The sequence below is a fragment of the Triticum aestivum genome, chromosome 4A (genome assembly GCF_018294505.1).
Source record: "Triticum aestivum cultivar Chinese Spring chromosome 4A, IWGSC CS RefSeq v2.1, whole genome shotgun sequence".
Classification (NCBI taxonomy): domain Eukaryota; kingdom Viridiplantae; phylum Streptophyta; class Magnoliopsida; order Poales; family Poaceae; genus Triticum; species Triticum aestivum.
In genome coordinates this window covers 595,333,747-595,355,646 of record NC_057803.1, presented here as the reverse complement: position 1 = coordinate 595,355,646, position 21,900 = coordinate 595,333,747, and the positions used below count along the sequence as shown (strand labels likewise).

The 21,900-nt window shown below is 45.9% G+C and overlaps 1 pseudogene; it reads left to right on the top strand.

Annotated features, from left to right (window-relative positions):
• The first annotated feature begins 10,637 nt into the window (after positions 1-10,637).
• On the top strand, positions 10,638-14,790 carry LOC123087338 (alpha-amylase/trypsin inhibitor-like; annotated as a pseudogene).
• The last annotated feature ends 7,110 nt before the right edge of the window (positions 14,791-21,900 follow it).

The window sequence follows — 21,900 nt, the reverse complement described above, 5'->3', positions numbered from 1 at the left end:
AACTGCTTCATGATCTGATACATTTTCAACTGTGTGATGCAATGTGATCCACCTCTGGATGTAATCCCTCAGAGTTTCATTCGGTTTCTGCACGCAAGACCGCAATTCCGTAAGGCCTGCAGGTCGCTTGCATGTTCCTTCAAATGTGGTGACAAACACTCGGAAGAGATCCTCCCAAGTGTAAATGCTGCTGGGTTCTAACTGATTCAGCCACGCTCTAGCCGAGCCTTCTAACATAAGAGGTAGGTGTTTCATGGCTACCTTGTCGTTCCCACCGCGAATCTGGACAGCCACTCCGTAATCTTCGAGCCAAGTATCGGGCTTGGACTCACCGGTGAACTTACTAACTCCAGTCGCCAACCTGAAGTTGGAAGGAATTACAGCGGCTCTGATGGCTCGACTGAAACACTCCGGCCCTGAAACATGTACTCTGCTACTGGTAGGCGCATCTCTGTCGTGGCCTTCTCGGTGAGCTCTATTCCTGTCGACCAAACTATGAACGAGAATGGATCTCGCATCAAAGCCTGGTTCCCTGGGGTCGACTGGAATTCTCCGTCCAACACTATGAGGGTGTCTGTCCACCTGCTGTCGAGGCACATATGATCCACTCCTCCGGGGAGGGGTTGGCACTCGACGTCGATCATCACGATCGAATCGGTGATCATACTGCTCATTCCTTCTGTACTGATCACGCCGGTCTCCACGTCCCTCATGCCTCAGAGGCGATCTTGGGCGATGAGCCGACTGGACTGTATCTGCTGCAACGGATCGACTGTGGATCCTGTTCCGCGACTGAGAAACAGCGGAATTCTGGTCTCCTGCTGCCCGGAGCAACGCTCTGATTTGCAACAAGCCTCTGCCAGCCTCTGACTGGGAGGGCTGAATCGACTCTGCTATACGGGCTGCAGCCGCCAAATTCTGAATCGGAGTACGATATACCTGCGAGGGCGGAAAGATTTGGCGTCGACTGGATTCTGGAGCCCGTTGACGCGCTCACTCGTCGAGTATTCGCTAAAGATTCTCCAGTCGACTGCGCTCAGCCAAGTTAGCCAAGCGCGCGTCCTCCAAGGCTCGGGCCTCGGGGGTTTCTCCAACGATAGGAGTGTGGAGTGCATCCATGTTCCGGCGGCGAAGTTCCTCCCGCTGCAACGACGTGAGAGGCTCGGGGAGATACTCTTCGTGAGGACGTGACGGGTCGCCCCCATCCACGCCTCCGTCAGCGCGGGGGAAACCGGGAGGACTGTGTGGCCCATCGATCACCAGAACCTCTGCAGCTGGGTCACTGCTGTCGCATTCGGATGCGGTCTCTGCGGAGCCAGTCGACAGGTCGAACAGGCCGTAGAGAGATTCGTCGGGTTCGATTGCCGCGACTTGTGGGGTGGCCGACTGGCGGGCCACCGCATGCCTCACCCACCTCTGAAGCCTCGACCGACCGGAGCGCTTGCACCGGCGAGAAACAGGGCGGGAAGATGCCACGGGAGCCGACCGATACTGGGTCGACGGCTGCCGCAGGAGGACACCACGGACGCATGCGCAAAAGTGCGTCGCCCCGCGGACGGGGAGCGCGTCGATGTCGAGTGGAGCCTCCTGAAGCCAAGCGGAGTCGCCGGCGATGAACGTGAGCGCGCCGAGACGGATCTCGCGGCCCTCCACCAAAGCTCCGCCCGAAACCATGATCAAGGAGATCGGAAAAAATCGCAACTTCTCCAACTAGGCGCTAAGACTCCTGCCCCACGGTGGGCGCCAACTGTCGTGGTTCTAACTCTGACAGTGATGTAGGGGGGTAAGTATGGAGAGGCGAGGTCTTAGCTATGGAGAGGTTGTAAGGACGCAAGGTTTACGAGTTCAGGCCCTTCTCGGAAGAAGTAAAAGCCCTACGTCTCGGAGCCCGGAGGCGGTCGACTGGATTATGTGTGTATGAGTTACAGAGGTGCGAACCCTTGTCTCGGAGGAGGGGTGTGGCTTATATAGAGTGCGCCAGGACCCCGGCCAGCCCACATTACGATGGGTTCAATGTACATTAAGGTAGGGCGTTACTGATAACGCTAGTAATAAAGTGCTATGATGATCATAAAAGCTACTTAATGACCGACCGTTAGCGTGCGGAGTGACTTTAAGTCTCCTGGCCGTCGAGTGGTTGGACTTTGGTCGAGTAATTGCTTCTTGGTCGAATGTGTTCGAGTCTGTCGAGTGGAACACCTCCAAGTCGATTGAAAGGTGATTTATTCTAGAGGTGTCCTTAGGTAGGGCAGTTAGGACTGGTCCGTGACCCTACCCTAAAAAAAATCCTTGTCTTAGATGTGGCTAGAACCAAACACCTATCTAACTTAGTCAAAGTTGCCTAAAGTTAGCCGTGGCAAAGTGTGGCAAGGTGTGACTGGGAACCAAACAACCCATAAACACTTGATTTTTACGAGCTGATTTACAACATTAATATTGTTGTTTCTATTTCATTTAGCTTTGCAAAAAAGTTGTATTACCTGCAAAATATGAAAAAAGATTGTATTTTTAGAGTCTATTTTAGATATATTTCCTAGAGAACATACATGCTTTATTGGTTATTTATACTACACGAACTACAAGTCAAGCCTGACAGCTCCATTGGCCAAGTTTTTTTTAGAAATAATAGTATGAGCTTCAAAGTTGTATTTTTAAACAATAATTGTATTAAATTTTTAGACACTTGGCTCGGGCCAAGTGTGGCGACCAATCGCCATAACCGACGCCAAAAAAAAGCATGATCTTCAAAGTTTGATTACTAATAATGAAATTCATGTATAAAACTAACATTCTCAAAGGCACTTATGAACAAGGTATCACTTTCGCATAATTCAGTGGTGAAGCGAGGGGGGCAACCAGGCCTCTCTCTCTCTCTCTCTCTCTCTCTCTCCCTCTCCCTCCCCCTAACACCATGGTTTTGCTGCTAAAAAATCACACGACCTGACATGGGCCTGCCCATTTAGGACAATTTTTTCGTTGATGGTTTTGCGTATTCTTGTCGTTTTCTGTTGCCTTTTCCATCGTTTTTCTTTTCCTCTTTTATTTTTTCATTCATGTTTCATTTTATCTTATCTTTTATATTTTCATTTCCTTTTTTTCTAAAATTCATGAATTTATTTCAATAAATGATAATTTCTAGAAATAACTGAATTTTTTGTATACATGAATGTTTCTTCATATGCAATTTTTTAAAGTTCTTTAAGATTTATTAAGCTAGTGCTTATTTTTTTAAAATATTTTATTTTTAAAAATCTGTTACCATTTCTAAAAGTCATAAAGCTTTCTTTTTGTGGTAATACATTCCCAAATTCTCTATTTTAGAGCTAGTTTTTCCCCAGGAGTGGGCGCAAGAATAAATATTCTCGTGTTGATAATTTTTGCCGGTTTACTAGGGACTAGTTTTTCTCCGTCGAGCGTGGAAGTTCTATTTGGGCCGGCCCAGGTGGTTGTTCCATGGGAACTCTTTCTTTACCCAGAGCAAAGAATAAGAGTTCCCAACCATTTCCTGCAGTGCGCGTCAAACAGGATTCGTTCGCTTTCGGAACAAAAGAATCCGCCCAACTGGCCCGCTTCGGCGTGTGTGGACCTGTTGAGCTTATGGGTGAATTTTCTTGTAGGACGCCCAAATGTTGGGAGCTTCTATTTGGCGTGGTGCGCCCTGGGAAAGCAGGCATCACACACACACCGCTGCCCCACACGCCCTTCATGGCCGAGCCATGTGCGGGCCGGGAAACCATCTGTTTTTTATGTTTATTTTTTTCATTTTTTTCCTTTTCAATTTTCTTCTTTTTCAAAAAATTGGGGTTTGAATAATTTTGAATACATTGAACATTTCCATACTGTACGCTGAACAAAATTTGAATTGTGAACAAACTTTCAAAACCATGATTTTTTTGGAAATCATGAAGAAAATATGGGATTTCAAACTTTTTTGAAAAAAGGGATGAAAATAAAAACGAAAAAGGATAAAATAAAAGAGAAGAAAAAAAGAAACAGAAACAGAATAAAAAACAAAAATAATAACAAAACAGGAAAATAAAAAAACCGGCAAAAGAGAAAAAAAGAAACCGGTTTAGGTAACCTTCTAGAAGGTTCCCAAAACCGGTTTCCCCGGCATTGCTTTAACTCGTGAAGTGGGCTGGCCCGTCGCGCGCTTCAGCGAAGCCGCGTCTCCTGGACGCGCACAGGCGTCAAATAGGGATAGCCCATGATTTTGAAAATTTGATCCTGAATTTCGGAAATATTTGTGAAGTTTGAAAATGTTTAAATTAGAAAATGTTCATGAATTAAAAATATGTTCGTGGACTTGCGAAATTTTCACGAATTAAAAATTCATGAATCTACAAAAGTACAAATGATCAGTAATTATAAAAAATCGTTTATTTAAATGAGTAATGAATATAAAAAGCATTCAAGGATTTGAAAAATTATTTGCAAATATATTTTTCTCAAGTTGAAAACATGCCAAAATTTGTGAAATGTTTGTGAATTTTAAAAAGTTCATGAGTTAAAAAAATGTTCATGAATTCACAACATGTCCAAAAAATTGCAAAATGTTCATGAACTCCGAAAATGGTTGTCAATTCAAAAAAAGAAAAGGAAAACAGAATACCAAGAAAGAACAAAAGGAAAACAGAAAGTAAAAAATTCTGAAAGAAAACTGATAAGATGTTTAAAGAGACAAAATATAACCTTACTGGAAGCTTTCAAACCAGATGGAATGTTCTAGAAGGTTCCTACAACCAGCGATGGCCTCTCGTTTCCTCTTGCTAAATGAGCCGACATGGTAATAGCGTGTACTGGGGCTACCCATCCATATTGCTCGCCCAGTCAAAGAACAATCAATGTAGTTCTATATGGCACATCAAGGTTCCCTCTAAGCTGCGACTGCTTGTATGGAGGCTGGCAAGACAATCTATACCATGTGGAGTTTTGCTAAACCATCGGAACATGGCGACGACCGAGACTTGTACTTTGTGTGGGGCTTGGGATACTTGGAGACACACTCTACTTTTATATCCGATTGCGAGGAGCGTATGGGCACTGGCTCCTGAACATATTGTCAAGTTAATGTGTGCGAGGAGCGTTGGAAAGTGCAAAGGATTGGCTGTTTGCCCTACATGAGATAATAGCAAGTGATGAATTTGTTCGAGTAGTGGTGACCTTATGGGCTATATGGGAAGCAAGGAGAAAGGCCATTCATGAAGATATTTTTCAGTCGCCACATGCAGTACACAGCTTTATCAATTCTTAATTATCAGTTACATGTGATCAATGCGAGAGCTCGAGCTACGCCTACGAGCACAATACCGCAACAGATATTACACTGGATACCACCTGGGGTTGGCTGTTCAAAGCTGAATGCGGATGCGGCGGTATCACGTCATGGTTTTGGGGCGATTAGTGTGATCTGTAGGGACCAAGGAGGAGCCTACCTAGGCGCTTTTGCCATTGTTTTCAGATTCATCTCGGACCCAACAACACTAGAAGTGCTTGCTGTGAGAGAAGCTATGGCTCTAGCGGATGATCTTTATATCCAGAGAATTCATGTGGCATCGGATTGCAAGATAGTGGTTGACGACATTTAGAAGAGAAATCTGGCAAGTTATGGTGCGACAGTTCAGGAGACTATAAACCACCCTGTTTATTTTTTACTTTCTATAAGATCGTTCATGAATGTAGGAGCTCAACTTTTGAATCTCATAATTTAGTGAAGCATGTACTTACCATGGGAGGTGGCCGTCATGTTTGATTAGGTCATCCGGGAAATCTTTCTTTCATCCCTGTGAACACTGCGACGAATTAATAAAGCTTCGTGGAATTGTTTCAAAACAAAATCTACATTGCTCGCAACAGGCGACGTATAGCATCTATACCAATATAAAAAGACCAAAAGAGGCAGATCCAATTAATCTCGGCCGTCAAATCATGTCAATCCAACGACCTAGACCGCTTCAATGTCGAGCGCTCAACATGTTTAGCGTGCAGTTAATTTCATGCCAAAAATAGTGCTAATCACATAATAACACACAAATAATATCCTACTTAATATCCGCATGCACTTAATATACTTTTAAATTAACGTGTATTCCACATACACATTGACTAGTTCCCTCAAAAGAAAAAAAAAAGCGACGTATAGCATTTGTGATCCCATGGTTTTCCACGTTTGTTCGCGGCACGTCCACGTCCCCTGGTGGGAGGCGAAGAAGAATTCCAAGCCTTGTGCTGTACCAACACGTAGAAAGCGTGTAGAGATCGAAACAAAACAAAACAACATGTAGAAACTCAGTCGTGCGTGTGGAAGTACTCGCCAGTGGATACATCCGTATTAATTGGTCACACCAGGGGACACCTCCTACGTTCAATATCGGCAGGTCGACACTAGCGGTGTCTTCTGGCTCGTGCGATCGACCATTTATTCTACGCCGATTGAGTATTGGATGTAGATCGATTCAGTACTGCTAGCCTCCTACAGGCTACACCTACCTACGTACTTCCTTCGTTCCATATTACTTCTCGCGACAAGTAATATGGAACGGAGGGAGTACGTCTTAGGCCGCGTCGCACGGCTTACATATCTACAATTGGGCAATGTCGTCATCTAGATATACAAGAACATGCACGCACGTGGTTGTGCGCGGACAGTATTATGGTATTTATTTTGCTGTCGACAATTGTGATGATTTAGAGCATCTAGAACCAAAATTTCCTACATTAGGATCTTATACGTAGACCGGGTACCCCATTTCTCCCCGTTCGTAACCGTGGTCCTCAAATGTCTGCCCCCAGCATAAAACTATAGTGTAGGGAATTAAAGTTTTGCACGATTTGATCCAAAAGAGCCAATGGAGTTCACCACTTCACTAGAACAAGAAGCTAGGTTAAGTAAATAAACGGAGAGGGCCCATGGATTTCACTACTTCCTCGCACTGCAAACCAGCCGTCACGGAGAAAATCGCTGTGACGGGGTGGCGGAGAGGATGCCGCGTCCGATTTGGGCCCATCTTTTCTCGGGATCTAGTTATCTCTTTGAATCCGAATTCCTTCTGTTTCCTACTGTCCTGACCAATCATTCCTTGGGGAGTTCAAGTCCAAACTCAATGCCTCACCATGCTTGAGAAGCATCCAACGAGAAGACAGTATCCAACAAGTCTCCATCAGGGTAATATCTAGATTTAAATACCCTTGCACATATGCTGTCTGGATTCAACAACCTAGTTGATAGGGTGTGTCAACATTTGAAAGGTTGAAAGGAGAAAGCGCTACCTTTGGGGTCAAAGGAGATTTTAATAAAGGCAATGTCATTAGAAGTTAATGTCGACGTGATCTTAAAGACAATGTTAGCATAGAAACAATATTAATGTTTTATGTGATCCAATCCTAGGAGTGAAAAACTATGGCAACTAAGCTCTAGGTGAAAAATTATATCTGAGCTGCAGGTTCCAAATTGCCAAGCAATAAGCAGATTATATCTGTTCTTTTTCTCGTGCAAACGACTTTTGAGTATATAAAAGACTAGCGGAAAGGCCAAATAAGTCATGAGGACTGGCCTCCCTCTCTACCTCACCTCCTAGGATGAAAGGAGATGAACAATATTCCGTAACTAATCATTTGACTGACCTTTCATCCCAATAGGTGTCCGTTCGTGCCGCTTCACTAGACTTTCTTGAACCATCCATTTGATCCCCACAGTCGTGACACCAGTTTCTTAAAAAAAATTTGGGTAAATCCAATGCGAAACCAAGCAGTAAGATAAATACATCATGATAATTATGATGGCTTGCTCCGGCTGGTGACAAGTCCTGTGGACGATGCACCAGCCTGTGACTTATTTGGCTGCCGTACAACTCCTGAACTAGAGCTCCCAGCCAGTGCACCCCCTGCGAGGAGAGCCGAGGCGCCCGGCACCAACCCAGTCGTGAGATCCATCTTTTTTCAGTAGTGGGTCGGGGGTCTTCCTGAAACGTACTACATCAACATTCACTTTGACATAGGCATATCCATGTATACTGGTTTATGCCACACGTGATCTACTTTTTTCGTGGCAATTTTGAATATGCAGCTCGGATATAATTTGTCGCCTTGAGCCCTTGACCTTAATTCCCATAGTTGTTCTCTCCTACTACCTCCCTCTTTCAGTTTATAAGTCCTACGCGTATACCTAGGTTGTCAATTTTATCACCTTAATATAAACTATATAACACAAAAATTATACGGTTTGAAAATAGAGCATCTGAAGTTTATATTGGTACTACCTCCCTCTCAGTTTACAGGGCGTGCACGTATTCCTAGGTCGTTAATTTGACCAACCTAATACAAGTCATATATTACAAAAAATATACCAACATAAACTTCGGAGTTTCTACTTTCAGAAGGTATAATTTTTGTGTTATATAGTTTATATTAGGGTGATAAAATTGGCAACCTAGGTATACGCGCAGGACTTGTAAACTGAAACGGAGGTAGTATATTTTTTATAATATACGACTTGTATTAAGTTGGTCAAATTAACGACCTAGGGGCACACGCACGCCCTGTAAACTGAGAGAGAGGTAGTAGTACTGGATCGTGTTGACATTAATAGGATCACGTCGACATCAACTTCTAGTGCCGTTGCCTTTATTAAATTTACCTTTGACCCCAAAGATAGCTCTTTCTCCCTCCAACTTCCAAATGTTCACACATCCTATCAACTAGGTTGCAGAATTCAGACAGCTTATGTGCGAGGGTACTTAAATCTAAGAGCATCTCTAGCCGCGTCCCCAACAGGCCCTCCCAAGACGTTTTTTCCGCACCGACGCCCAAAAAACGGCCCAGTCACGTCCCTAGGAGCCCGTTTTTCGCCGGTTTGGGCTGAAATTGGCGCTGGCGGACCCAGGCCGGACCCGGCGCGTTGGGGGGCGCTGGGGGAACGCGATTTTGGCGCGAACGAGGATGGGCCCGCCGTGTCAGCGAGACGCCGCATCGTCGTCCTTATCCCGCCTCAGTTCCCGCGAAAATCAATGCCAATGCTGGCCAAGGCTGCTGCGCTGCCACACCGGTCAGCCCCATTGATGCCTCACGGGTGGCGCACTAATGGAGACTTGTTGGATACTATCTTCACATCAAATACTTCTCAAGCATGGCGAGGCATTGAGTTTGGACTTGAACTCCCAGAGAAAGGATTGATCAGGAGAGTGGGAAACAAAAAGAAAATTGGATCGAGGGAAAAACTGGATCCATTACATAACTAGTACTGCCTTTGTTGCCTCCATTACATGACTAGTACTTTTAGTGTGATTGATCATTCAGTAGTGTACCCCATTGTACATATGTAATATTTTTGTTCCTTTAATATATATGCAGGAGCCTTTCTACTGTTTCCATGGTAAAAAAAAAAACTGGATTCCGAGAAAAGATGGACCGAAATCGGCCATGTTTAAGAGACGATCAAGACTTCGGTGGGTAAACCAACTTATGACACCGGGCACTAATGCATGGGATGTATAGCTTATTAAGCAAATCTTCCAACCTTTTGACATGGATGTAATATGTAACATCAAACTGCCTACTTCGGATGCCGTGGACTGGACTGTATGGCATGGCGCTTTGAAAAGACCGGGAAATTTAAGGTCCGTAGCGCCTACAAGCTAGCAACAAGCATCAAGGGTGGAGATCTCCAGGTGGCTTCAGATCGGGCCCTATGGGATTCTATTTGGGGGGTTGAGGTGTCAGAAAAGATAAGAATCTTCGGGTGAATAGTCTCTACAAAGTCTCTTGCTACAAACCACGTGACACATGGGTTAAGCAATCCAAACTATTAAAAAAAGTCTCCTATTACAAAGCAAAACTGATGCAAAAGAACAATTGTTACGGATGATGTTTGCGAAGTGTGCGGCAACACCGTCGAGGATGAACATCACGCTGTCATTGAGTGCACAAAGGGTATAACACTTCGTAGGTTATGAGGGAGGTTTGGAGCTTACTAGAGAGGAGCAAATTCGGGAACACAAATTGGTTATGAATTCCACAAGAGCAGTACTCCCTCCGATCTATAATAAGTGTTGTGGTTTTAGTTCAACTTAACTGAAACCATGACACTTATTATGATGGACCGAAGTTTTTTCTTCTGAATATGTTAGGCGGGAAATGAAGCTATCAACATAACAGCAGACTGATGGACTTTTAACGTCCTGTACACGCTGTTTATGATAGATACATACAAGGTCAAGTCATCGGGTGCAATTAAGTTGCCGTGGAAGTCATGCACCCACAACAAGCGGATTCGTCAATATTTCTAGAACTTTTTTTTGTGAATAAATATTTCTAGGACTCTTGTGCAGATATTCTTTTTCCCGGACGCATTTAGAAAATATACAGATGAATCAAACTTGAGGCAAATGCAAAGAAGAAGAAAAAATTGAACCGATTGTGTGGTGGAAATCTTCCATACACGTCCAAAATTTCGCACCGGAGTACTACTATTTACGTCCACAGTGGCTTGCCAAACTTAATTAGTAACGTGGAAGATTCATGGAACTTTTGTGTGTGAAAACGTCAAATTTCCACGTTACCGAGCAATGTAAAACAACTATAAATACCCACTTCAGACCAAACTCTACTAGCACACACAGTGGCATCACTAACACACAACAATGGCATCCCTAGCAGCCGCTTCCCGTGTCGTGCTGCACACCCTCCCTCTTTTTCTCCTCGTTGCCGGCACCCACGCCGCCACGATTCACCATCACCAACAAGTGCCAATTCACCGCGTGGGCGGCCGCCGTGCCGTCCGGCGGTGGCAAGCAGCTGGACCCCGGGGCGCAGCCATGGAGCATCGAGGTGCCGGCGGGCACGACCGGCGGGCGCGTGTGGGCGCGCACGGGGTGCAACTTCGACGGGAGCGACAACGGGAAATGCCAGACGGGGGACTGCGGCGGCGTGCTGTAGTGCACGGGGTACGGGCAGGCACCCAACACGCTGGCCGAGTTCGGGCTGAACGGCTTCAACAACCTCGACTTCTTCGACATCTCCCTCATCGACGGCTTCAACGTGCCCATGGACTTCTTGCCGGCGGACGGCACCGCCGGGTGCGCCAAGGGCGGGTCGCGGTGCGATGCTGACATCACGTCGCAGTGCCTGTCCGAGCTCCGTGCACCCGGCGGGGGCAACAACGCGTGCACGGTGTTCAAGAAGGATGAGTACTGCTGCACTGGCACGGCAGCAGACAACTGCGGGCCGACCGACTATTCCAAGTTCTTCAAGGGGCAGTGCCCGGACGCGTACAGCTACCCCAAGGATGACGCCTCCAGCACCTTCACTTGCCCCGGAGGCACCAACTACCAGGTCGTCTTCTGCCCATGATCACGACCAACCTTATATATCCGGTTAAATCTCAGTCGACTGAGATTTAGCAATCCCGTATCATATATGTACAGAGAAATAGTAAGTTACCATATGTGTAATGTTACTTGGCGATACGACATGTGAACATTGATCATGACACTCACATGCACGATCCATTGTAAAAGCCTGGGAATAGGTGAGTTGTGCAAGAATAAACTGCTCTTGGAGCAAGACACACATGATAATAATGTTATTTTAGCAATAGCAATACCACCATGGACTATAAAAATTGAGTTGGAAAGAGAGAAACAAAAAAAGAAAAGGTTTATCTTCTCTTAGCTAAGATGATTTATTAATACTAAAGATATAATATTTTCTTTATTGTATGATATTTCCTCTCTTACTGACTTGTTTTCTAGTTAATTCCATTACCCCATAAATTTAGTACTATGTTACTGAAGATAATATACGTTATCTCCCTAAATGAGGTGGGATATAAATCCAACAAATTCATTCATTCAAATATAAAGAAGGCGTCGTCATAAACTCGTGAAACACTCTAGCGAGAGCGGTGGCGACCTGAGGGCGAGAGGCCATGGCGGCGGCGCTGCCGCCGGCCAAGTGCCGGGGGCATGGAGAGAGGTTGGATGCTGGTGAGTTGGGTGGCCATTCCTTCGTGGACTGGAGCATCTTCAAGCGGAGGGGGAGGGAGATCCTTCGACGGGCGCAAGATCGTGAGCTGTGTTTGCGGCGGATGAAGGCCAAAGCAGATGCTTTCTTCAATTCGTCTCCAACTCAAGAGAAAATCAAAGGAGGAGGGGAGGGGATTGCTCCAACGACTTCATTGGGAGGGGAATCCGGCCTTGATCCCGCCTTCAGAGATGTAAATCGGGGGAATAAAGGTCAGTTTTGCCCGTCGGTTTCCCTTGGTATTACTTCAGATTTGAAGATTAATGGAAACGGACAGCAAGGTATGAGTAATTGGGATGATAATTTTGGTGATTTGGATGCGGAATTTGGGGAAGACAAACTGTATTTCAGGAGAGGGATCAAAGGGACTTTTCACAAACCTGTTCTTGCCGCTGTTCGCCCGCTCTCTGTTTCTGTCTCTGTGTTTCAGGAACCTATGGGTGACCAAGGAGGGAAAAGTATGGAGGTGAACGGCATTGGGGCCGGTCAGGAGACTCGTCTAGACTCGCCGTCTCCGGCTGCGGGTCTCCCTGTTGCGGGTGCCTCCGATCATGCTGGCCATGGGGTGACAGTCTCGCCTCCTTCAGTCCCTGATGTTCAGGGAGCGCGGGCGGCTCCTGCTATGTTCCAAGGGACGGCGGTGGTGGGAGGGCCGTGGGGCTTGGTCCTCTCCGTCATGCCTTCGGCCTCCGTTGGCTTTGCATCAGCGGCGGCGGATCCTCCATTGCTTCGGAGGGCAGGCAAGAGCAAGATGTTCGTGGGTCAAAGAACTGGCCACCGTCCGATCGTCATCAACATGGAAGCTGCCCTGCGTGCGGTGGCGGGGAAACTCCGGTGGCTCGTGTGCTGTCGCCGTACCCGATCGACCCCAAGGCAGTCGTCGGCGACCTCCGTGGCCCATGGAAGTTGCGTGGCAGTGCAGTGGCTCAGAGGGTCGATTGCAAGGACGGCCGGTTCGTCATCACTTTCTCGGATGAGGGAGACCTAAAGCATGTTCTCCGTGCTGGCCCGTGGCACTTCAGGAACAACACCATGCTGATCGCGGCGCTCGACGGGTTGGTCGACCCCGTGGATGTGTGCTTGGACTCGTTCCTGATTTGGGTACAAATCCATGGCCTTCCGGTGCCGCTCAAAACTGAAGCTGTGGGCTGGGCTCTTGGGGACCAGCTGGGTGAGGTGAAGGCAGTGGCACACCAAGACAATCAGATTGTTGGTGAGCATCTTCGGGTTCATATCCTCCATAAGGTGGCTGAGCCGCTAAGGAAGACCGTCGAGTTCACTCCCTTTGGTAAATCTGAGGAAATAAGCTCCAATGTAAAATATGAGAAGTTGCCTAATTTTTGCTTGTGCTGTGGTATGGTGGGTCACATGACGGCCAAGAATTGCAGCATTCCGGCCGAGCTTCGCAAGGCGATCTATTCCATCGAGCTCAAAGCACCGTCATGGGGTGGGCTGTTTCGGCGGCACATTGACTTCTGGGGCCTTCCGGGTGCCGGGGAAGATGAAGAGGACACAGAGAAGGCCAAGCTACCGGACAAGATGATCTCTATGGTGGCTACGGCGGTCAAGAACCTGTCTGTGGCTGCTGCTCCGGTGGTGTCCGTGGCTCCTTTCGGGAAGGCGGTGGGTTCCACGACGGTCGTTGACCCGGGGCTGCGTGTGCTTGGCATATCCCAGGAAGGGAGTTCGGTGCTTGCTGGTTCTGGGTCCAATGGACAGCTTCAGCAGGTGGTGCCCGAGCAGGCACTTGTCTTTGGGGATGCCTCTACTTTGGCTGGGGGGGCCGTTTTGGACGGCCAGCTTGCCCAAGGCGCATCCCTCTTCATCAACACGGGAACTCCAGGGGCGCCGCCTGCGGTGGCTACCGCTGGTAGCGGGCTTGGGGTGCATTCCTACATCATGCCTGGTGCACCCTGGGCGTCCAAGGAGGGGCTAGTTGAAGCTCCTACCGAGGTGGTGTTGCCGGGTGTGAAGGCCCCGGCTACTTCTGTTGCAGCTGCGCCGTCTATATGGATGATCAGGTCCAGGTTCCAGGAGAGGTGCAGACCGGCGACTCCAACCTTTCTGCACCTTCTAGGCTGCTGCCGGGGGGGCGGTGGTGGGTTCAATGCTGGCGGACCATGGAGGACAGTGTCTTTGCGTCGACGCAAAGGGAGTGGAGACCATTTGGGGTTGCTGGAAGCGCGTCCACAGAGAAGAGCGCGAGGAGCATGCTGTGGTGCAGTATGCCGGTGTCAAGCATGCCATGTTTGGTGTGCCTACCCCACCGAATAGTGGCAGCGAGCTCTCCCACGTTCGTCGGCATCCTCGAGAATACGGTGATGTCTAAGAGGCGGTTCCTGGATGACCAAGACTTCATCATCAACATGAATAGCACTAGTTCTGAGAGTGTAGAATTTTCTTCTTGTAAGAGAGCTTGTGTTGAGAGAGTTGATGCTGTGATAGGTGTAGATGGGGTAGTCACTCATGTTACTAAGGAAGTGGATGGGGGAGAGGAAGTGTATCAGGAAAAAAAGAGAGAATCTGTAGGTGAGGGGAGAGCTATTGGTGAGGCTGCTAAGGAAGCTACCGACCATGGGGCTGTCGGTCAACTGACGGGCGCGGATGTGAGCACCCGTCAGGAGCCATGAAAATCCTGAGTTGGAACTGTCGGGGGTTGGGTCAACCCCGCACAGTTCAAGAGCTTGTGTGTCTCTCTAAGACGCACCAACCCAATGTTATCTTCCTTTCAGAGACTAGAAAAAATAAAGAATATGTTGAAGGTTTGCGTTATCGGTTGGGTATGAAAAATGTGTTCTCCTTTTCAGCTCAAGGGAAAGGTGGAGGCCTTGCTGTGTTCTGGGATGATTCTTATAATTTGGAGTTGAATAAGTTTGGGGAGCATTTCATTGATATGTATATTTGTTCTAGCAATGGTGCAAAATGGAGAAGCACTTTTGTCTATGAAGAAGCCAAGGCAAGTCAAAGGTATGTAATGTGGGAACTTTTGCGTATAATTAAACCCCTTGGTTCGGGACCGTGGTTTTTGGTTGGGGATTTCAATGAAGCGATGTGGCAGAATGAACATTTTTCTCGGCATAAGAGGTCGTCTTCCATGATGGCTAATTTTAGGAGTGTTCTTTCTGATTGTAACCTCTTCGACTTGGGATTTCATGGTGTTCCTTGGACCTATAATAACAAGCAAGAGGGCAACAAAAATGTCAAAGTGAGACTAGACCGGGCCGTTGCGTGTCCCCAATGGTCTGCTTTGTTTCCAGATTGCAAGGTGTCTCATATTATCAGTTCAAGGTCTGGTCATTGTCCTCTGCTGATTCAATTATTGGGGTCTCCCCGTGTTGGCAAAATTGTTAAACAGCTCAGATACGAGGCTTATTGGGAGAGGGAAGGGGTAGTTCTAGAGGAGCGAATTAAATCTTGTTGGAATGACGGCACACATAATGAGGATTTGAAGGATGTGACCATGAATCTGAAGAGAATGCTTGGAAAATTGCATGAGTGGAGTAGCACTTATATTGGATATCTACCCAGGAAACTTGATTTGGCGAGGAAAAGACTAAATAGTCTTTACAATAGAAATGATACTGCAGCCTTGGTTGAAAGGAAGGCGATTCTTAAAGAAATGGATGAGCTCCTTTATAAAGAAGAAATTTTATGGAAGCAAAGATCACAGATTGATAAAATTAAATGGGGGGATAGGAACACAAAATTCTTCAGATCTAAGGCTACATGGAGAGCTAAGAAAAATAATATTTCGAGCTTGAGAAGGAATGATGGCACGGTTACAGAGAATGTGGCAGAGATCCATAATATCACTAACTCATTTTTCAAGGATCTATACACATGTGATGGTACGGTTGATCCTTCTCTGATCATTCCCCTCGTCAAGCCGCTTGTGAGTGAGGATATGAATGTTGATATTTGTAAACCGTTCACGGACCAAGAGATTAGCGACGCTCTCTTTCAAATTGGCCCACTTAAAGCTCCGGGTCCTGATGGTTTTCCAGCAAGGTTCTTTCAAAGGAATTGGGGAGTGCTGAAGGAGGATATTATTCGTGCGGTTAAAAAGTTTTTTCATACGGGGACAATGCCGGAGGGCGTAAACGATACGGTGATTGTTCTTATTCCTAAGGTGAAAAATCCCCAATCAATCAAAGACTTCCGTCCTATCAGTCTGTGTAATGTTGTTTATAAAATCATATCAAAGTGCCTTGTGAACAGACTGAGACTGCATCTTGATGGTATGATTTCTCCAACCCAAAGTGCCTTTATTCCAGGGAGACTTATTTCTGATAATGCTCTTATTGCGTTTGAGTGTATGCATTCCTTAAGAACTCTGAAGGATGGGCGGCGTGAATTCTGTGCTTATAAATTGGATCTTGCCAAGGCTTATGATAGAGTGGATTGGAATTTTTTGAAGTGCATGTTGAGCGCATTGGGGTTCGCACCAGAGTGGATAAAGTGGATTATGGCATGTGTTACTTCAGTAAAATTTTCAGTACGCTTCAATGGCCAGCTCTTGGAGTCGTTCTCCCCGTCATGTGGTATTAGGCAAGGGGATCCTCTCTCACCATACTTATTCTTATTTGTGGCTGAAACTCTTTCCTTATTGCTACAGAATGCGTGTACTAGTGGATCACTTCTGGAGTTCAAGGTTAATAGATAGGCCCCGGGTATTTCACATCTCTTGTTTGCCGATGATTGTCTTTTATTTTTCAAGGGTTCCATTGAGCAAGCCTTGGCAATCAAAAATATTATTGCGACTTATGAGAAGGGGACGGGTCAATTGTTGAGCCCAGATAAATGCTCTATATTGTTCGGCAAGAATTGCAGTATGGAGGTCCAGGTGGCTGTTATGGTAATTCTTTGCATCACTTCGGAGGGTTTTGAGGATAAATACCTTGGGCTCCTAGTGCCACAAGGGAGAATGAAGGCTGGTAAATTTCAATCCACAAAGGAAAAAGCCCTCAAAATTTTATCGGACTGGATAGAAAAATATGCCTCATGTGGGGCGAAAGAAACTTTGATTAAATCTGTCCTGCAGGCTCTTCCGGTATATGCAATGGGTATTTTTAAATTTCCGGCATCGCTATGTGAGGAGTTGTCTCAGATCATAAGGAATTTCTAGTGGGGTGATGAGGAGAATAGGAGAAAGACTCATTGGCTGGCTTGGGATAAGATGACTAGGCCTAAAGGTGAGGGTGGTATGGGATTCCGGGACCTCAGATTATTTAACCAGGCTCTATTAGCTAAACAGGCCTGGAGGTTAGTGGTTAATCCTGATTCTCTTTGTGCCAAAGTGATTAAGGCAAAATATTATCCCCATGGACATATCCTTGATACGGTTTTCCCGCAGTCAGCATCTCTTACTTGGCAAGGTATTCTACATGTTTGGATCTGCTTAAATCCGGAGTCATTTGGAGAGTGTGTGATGGGGCTAATATTAATATCTGGAGAGATAACTGGCTCCCAAGATCTTCTGGACTAAAAATTACTGCCAGAAAGAATAGGACAAGAGTCAAATGGGTTTCAGACTTGATGTTGAGTGGCCCTAGGAGGTGGGATGAAAATTTGGTTAGGCATCTGTTTTATCCATATGACGCGGAGGAGATTTTGAGGTTGCGTATGCAGTCAAATGGGGAGGGTGATTTTGTTGCTTGGCATTTTGAAAAAACAGGGATGTTCTCGGTTAAAAGTGCGTACAAGTTTGCGCTTACTTTGAAGGATAAAAATAAGGATGAGGGTCAATGTAGTGAGGCTGTGTTGGGGGAGAGAAAAATCTGGGATGTCATCTGAAAGGCTAATGTCCCACAGAAGATTCGCATTTTTGCATGGAGGGTTGCAACAAATAGCTTGGTTGTCCAAGTTAATAGAGTGGTGCATCACCAAACTACTGTTCGGATGTGCACTATTTGTGAAATGGAGGATGAAAATACATTTCATGCGCTTGTCATGTGCCCGAAGGCGGTTGCGTTGCGGATGGCCATGAGGGACATTTGGGAGTTACCTACGGAGAACGTCTTCAGATATACATGGTATGATTGGTTTATTGTGTTTCTAAGTCAATTGAAGCCGGTCATGCGCGACCAAATCATTTTCATCTTCTGGAGAGTGGCACTTAAGAAATGACTTGATTTTTGGTAAAGGAAAGGAATCAGTTTCAGCTTCTGCTAGCTTTGTGGGGAATTATTGGGCGTCTTTTGCCGCATGTCACTCCATGCCCCCGGTGGACTCAAAAAATAAAGGAAAGTGTCCAATGGATGGATTAAGATGGGCACCTAATATTGCGGGAGCTAAGACAGATTGGACTCCCCCACCCACTGGTTTTTTAAAAGTTAATGTTGATGCGAGCTTTGTGGAGAGCAGTAGAGAAGCAAGTGTGGGTGTGGTGGTTAGGAATGCGGCTGGGGAAGTCATTGTCTCTTCTTGGGACTTCATTGGGTCGTGTTAGAGTGTGGAGAAAGCAGAGCTAAGGGCGTGCATTGCTGGTCTATATATAGGTATCCCTCTTCACAATCCTATTATTTTAGAGACTGATTGTGCATTTGTTGTGGCGTCCCTTGCAACAGAGAACCTTGATAGATCAACGTTGATTGATTTGAAGAAGGAAGCTTTGAGCTTATCCAAGTTGATAAATAGCTTTCAAATGGCTAAGATAAGTCGGACCGCCAATGTGGTGGCTCATTTAATAGCTAAGTTTAGTTTTGACAATAGATTCGATGGTATTCTTGTTAACGATGTACCGCCCTGTGTGGTGAATTCTGTATCGAACGATTGTAGGTTTCGAGATGGTTAATTAATGTAACATGGTGTTCTAAAAAAAATGAGGTGGGATATATTTTATCTCCCTGCATTCCTAAATATAAAGTGTATTAGTTTTTTCTAAAAGTTAACCAACATCTATGTTTGACCAAGTTTACAACAACATAAATAAAGATATACAATACTAAATAACTAAATATAAAAATATATTTCATGATAAAGCTAGTGATAATGATTCACTATTATAGAAATTGATATTTTTGTCTATAAAATTTGTCAAAGTTTGACTTCTAAAAAAATACACCTTACATTCACGGTAAAAGAGAGTGAAAGTAAACAATCCTACAAATCAAGAACAAGATGACCCCTGTGATTGACGCTCCCACCGCGGAGGCGATCGCCGGCCGGGGCTGCCACCGCCATCTCGGCGGCAACAACCAGTCGCCAACACACACACACACACACACAGTACGAGGCCGTCACAGTTGGCCTCCGCAATTCCTGGGGGTAAGGAGGAATATATGTGCGTTCCTAAAAAATGCATCGGGTAATGATGAGAATCCGAGGTATGATGAAAGGATTCAAGTATGAAGTATGTCATACGACTCAAGGACTAGATCACACCAAAAAGAGGGTGGAGAAGGTCAAGAGGCAGTGGGATCTTAACCAGAAGGAAGGATTTTAACCTATTAATTGATCTTCTGGTCCCCAAAGAGGATCATATTGCGGTGGTCACGGGATCTGACTCAGCTGGGGAGGGAGAGAACCAGCAGAATCCTTCCAAGGGTGTTTGTGACACGAGTAGGGATCAATAACAAACTGTTGATGGTGAGAACCATTGCAATCTAGTGCGTGCTCTGAACATGGTACATGAAGGGACTTGATGGGAGAAGGAAGAGACCAGCGGAGACCTTTCGAAGCCTTTCAGGGTGCAAGTAGGGGCCAGCAGGGAATAGTAAGCAGCGAGCAACAGTTTGATTCCATGTGTGTTTACCAATTTGGTAGAGGCAACGTATATGAAAAATCTACATAATTTTGCTAATGATGTGAACAAGAATAAAAAAGACAGGGGGAGTCAAAGGAAAAAAGGTTTGGCTGCACAAAACTCGACCAGAGGAATGTAAGTCCGAGCAAGGGCGCACGGTTCGAAAATAGTGAGATAATGCCTGGAACAAGCCTAATAAGTTGGAATTGTAGAGGAATTGGGCACTCTGGGACAGTTTAAGAGTTGGCATGCCTTGTGCACTCTGGGACATGAGCCTAAGTTAGTTTTTCCATCAAAAACGCGGCAAAGCAATAAGTTGGTTATTAACCTGAGATGATGGCTAGGTCTGAAACTTTATCTTGAGCTGATTCTCCTTATTTTAGAGTTGTGGCGAAGGTAAATTGAGACCTGGCCTGTGGGGAAGGAAAAGGCTCTGACGAAGCTCCAGGGATTACAGGAAGGTTTAGGCCTTGTGAGCAGCTCCAAACGGTCAGAAAAGAAGATGGTCCCGCCCTTACTTCGGCTTGAGGAGTCGTTTTCTCGCTATCTTCTTCGTCTGGATTAGCCTTTTAGTAGCCTAGTAGGTTGTTTGAGTTTCAGGAAAGGAAGAGGTGCTTTTTAAAACAACCGTTACTGCTATGTTTTTTTTCAATAAGTTCTTTTAGAGCATCATGCCCCACTGTCCGAATAAAGTGTGCACCTAAGGTGTCATGTGTTTAAGAATATACGTATAATAAAAATACTTTCCTAATCCGTATAAGAGGAAGGAAGGGTCCGGCAATAGGCAGTAGAAAAATAACCCGCAGAAGAAGGCCGGTTATAATTCCCACTTTCGAATCTTGCTAGTGAAACTTTGATGTAAAGCATGGTTTTGGTTTCAAAAAGAAAATTCAGTGAGAAAGAAAAAAATTGAAAAGAAACGTAGGGGCTCAGGTTTTTGAAGAGCACTCGCACTCCGTAAAACTGAATCTGATTGTTTTGATGGTTCCGATGGATAGAGTTGTTTAGAGGAATGAGTATTTGAGGTGAACGAGGTTATTCCAAAAAGATTCTGCAATTCAAAATCATGATCCTTCTGCTTATCGCTGGTTTCGTGTCTCGTCACTATATGTGCCGTTTCGCGCTTAAATGTGACTCCGTCAAGCTTGTGTTGAAAATGATTGACCTTCTCTTGAGTGGTGTGTATGAGGTAAATGCGGACATTGATCACTGCATGACGGTGTAATACACCAGGGGTGTATCCTTCAGCGAGAGTTTCTATATTCTCTCGTTTAATTCGAGAAATAGTGGGCGCGCTAGTACTCCCGCTCACCCATGCCCAGCGTTCCCGCCCACCCCTAAAAAAGGCATGCCTAGGTTTTCCATGTTTGCTCGCGACACTCTTGCCCTATAGTGCAGGTGCGGAAGCAAAGAAAAATTCCAAGCTATGTGCTGTACTAACATGTAGAAAGCGTGTAGAGCTCGAAACAAAACAAAACAACATGCAGAAACTCAATCCCGTGTGTGGAAGTACTCGCCCGTGGATCCTCCGTGTCATTATTTGGTCAAACATGGACAGCGCCTACACTAGCGGTGTCTTCTGGCTTGTGTGACCATTTTTTCCACCCCAATTGAATGGCATTGAGTGTTTGGATGGAGATCGATCCAGTACGTGTCGCACGCTTTATCTACACAATTAGAGCAAGTACAATAGATCTGGTCAGCCGGCTATAAGCAGTGCCACGTCATGAAAAATCACTGCTGAAGGAGAGAGATGGAGCGAAAGACAAGGGAGCGGGCGCTCCAGCTATCGCCGGCTGCAACGCGAGAAACAAGAAAAAACAAAGCATGCAGCGGTGTGAGCAGGCCCTTCCACCAATCAAAAGTGTATTCTTGCCTCCATTTACATGCAAACATTAATTAGTACAGCTAGTTTACAGCTAAACTATTGTATTAGTGGGTTTTTATAAATGAAATATGTATTTGGCAACCCAGTGCCAGATTGCAAAAATGCCACACCATCTGGATGCCGTTCGTTTTGATCCAAATCAAGTGAGCGACATCACGCATCTCGCATCGCTCGAGCACCACATCTCTCGGCAGTTTTGCATATCGCATCGCAACACTCGAGCACGCCCCATCCCCGAGCTTCAACCGCG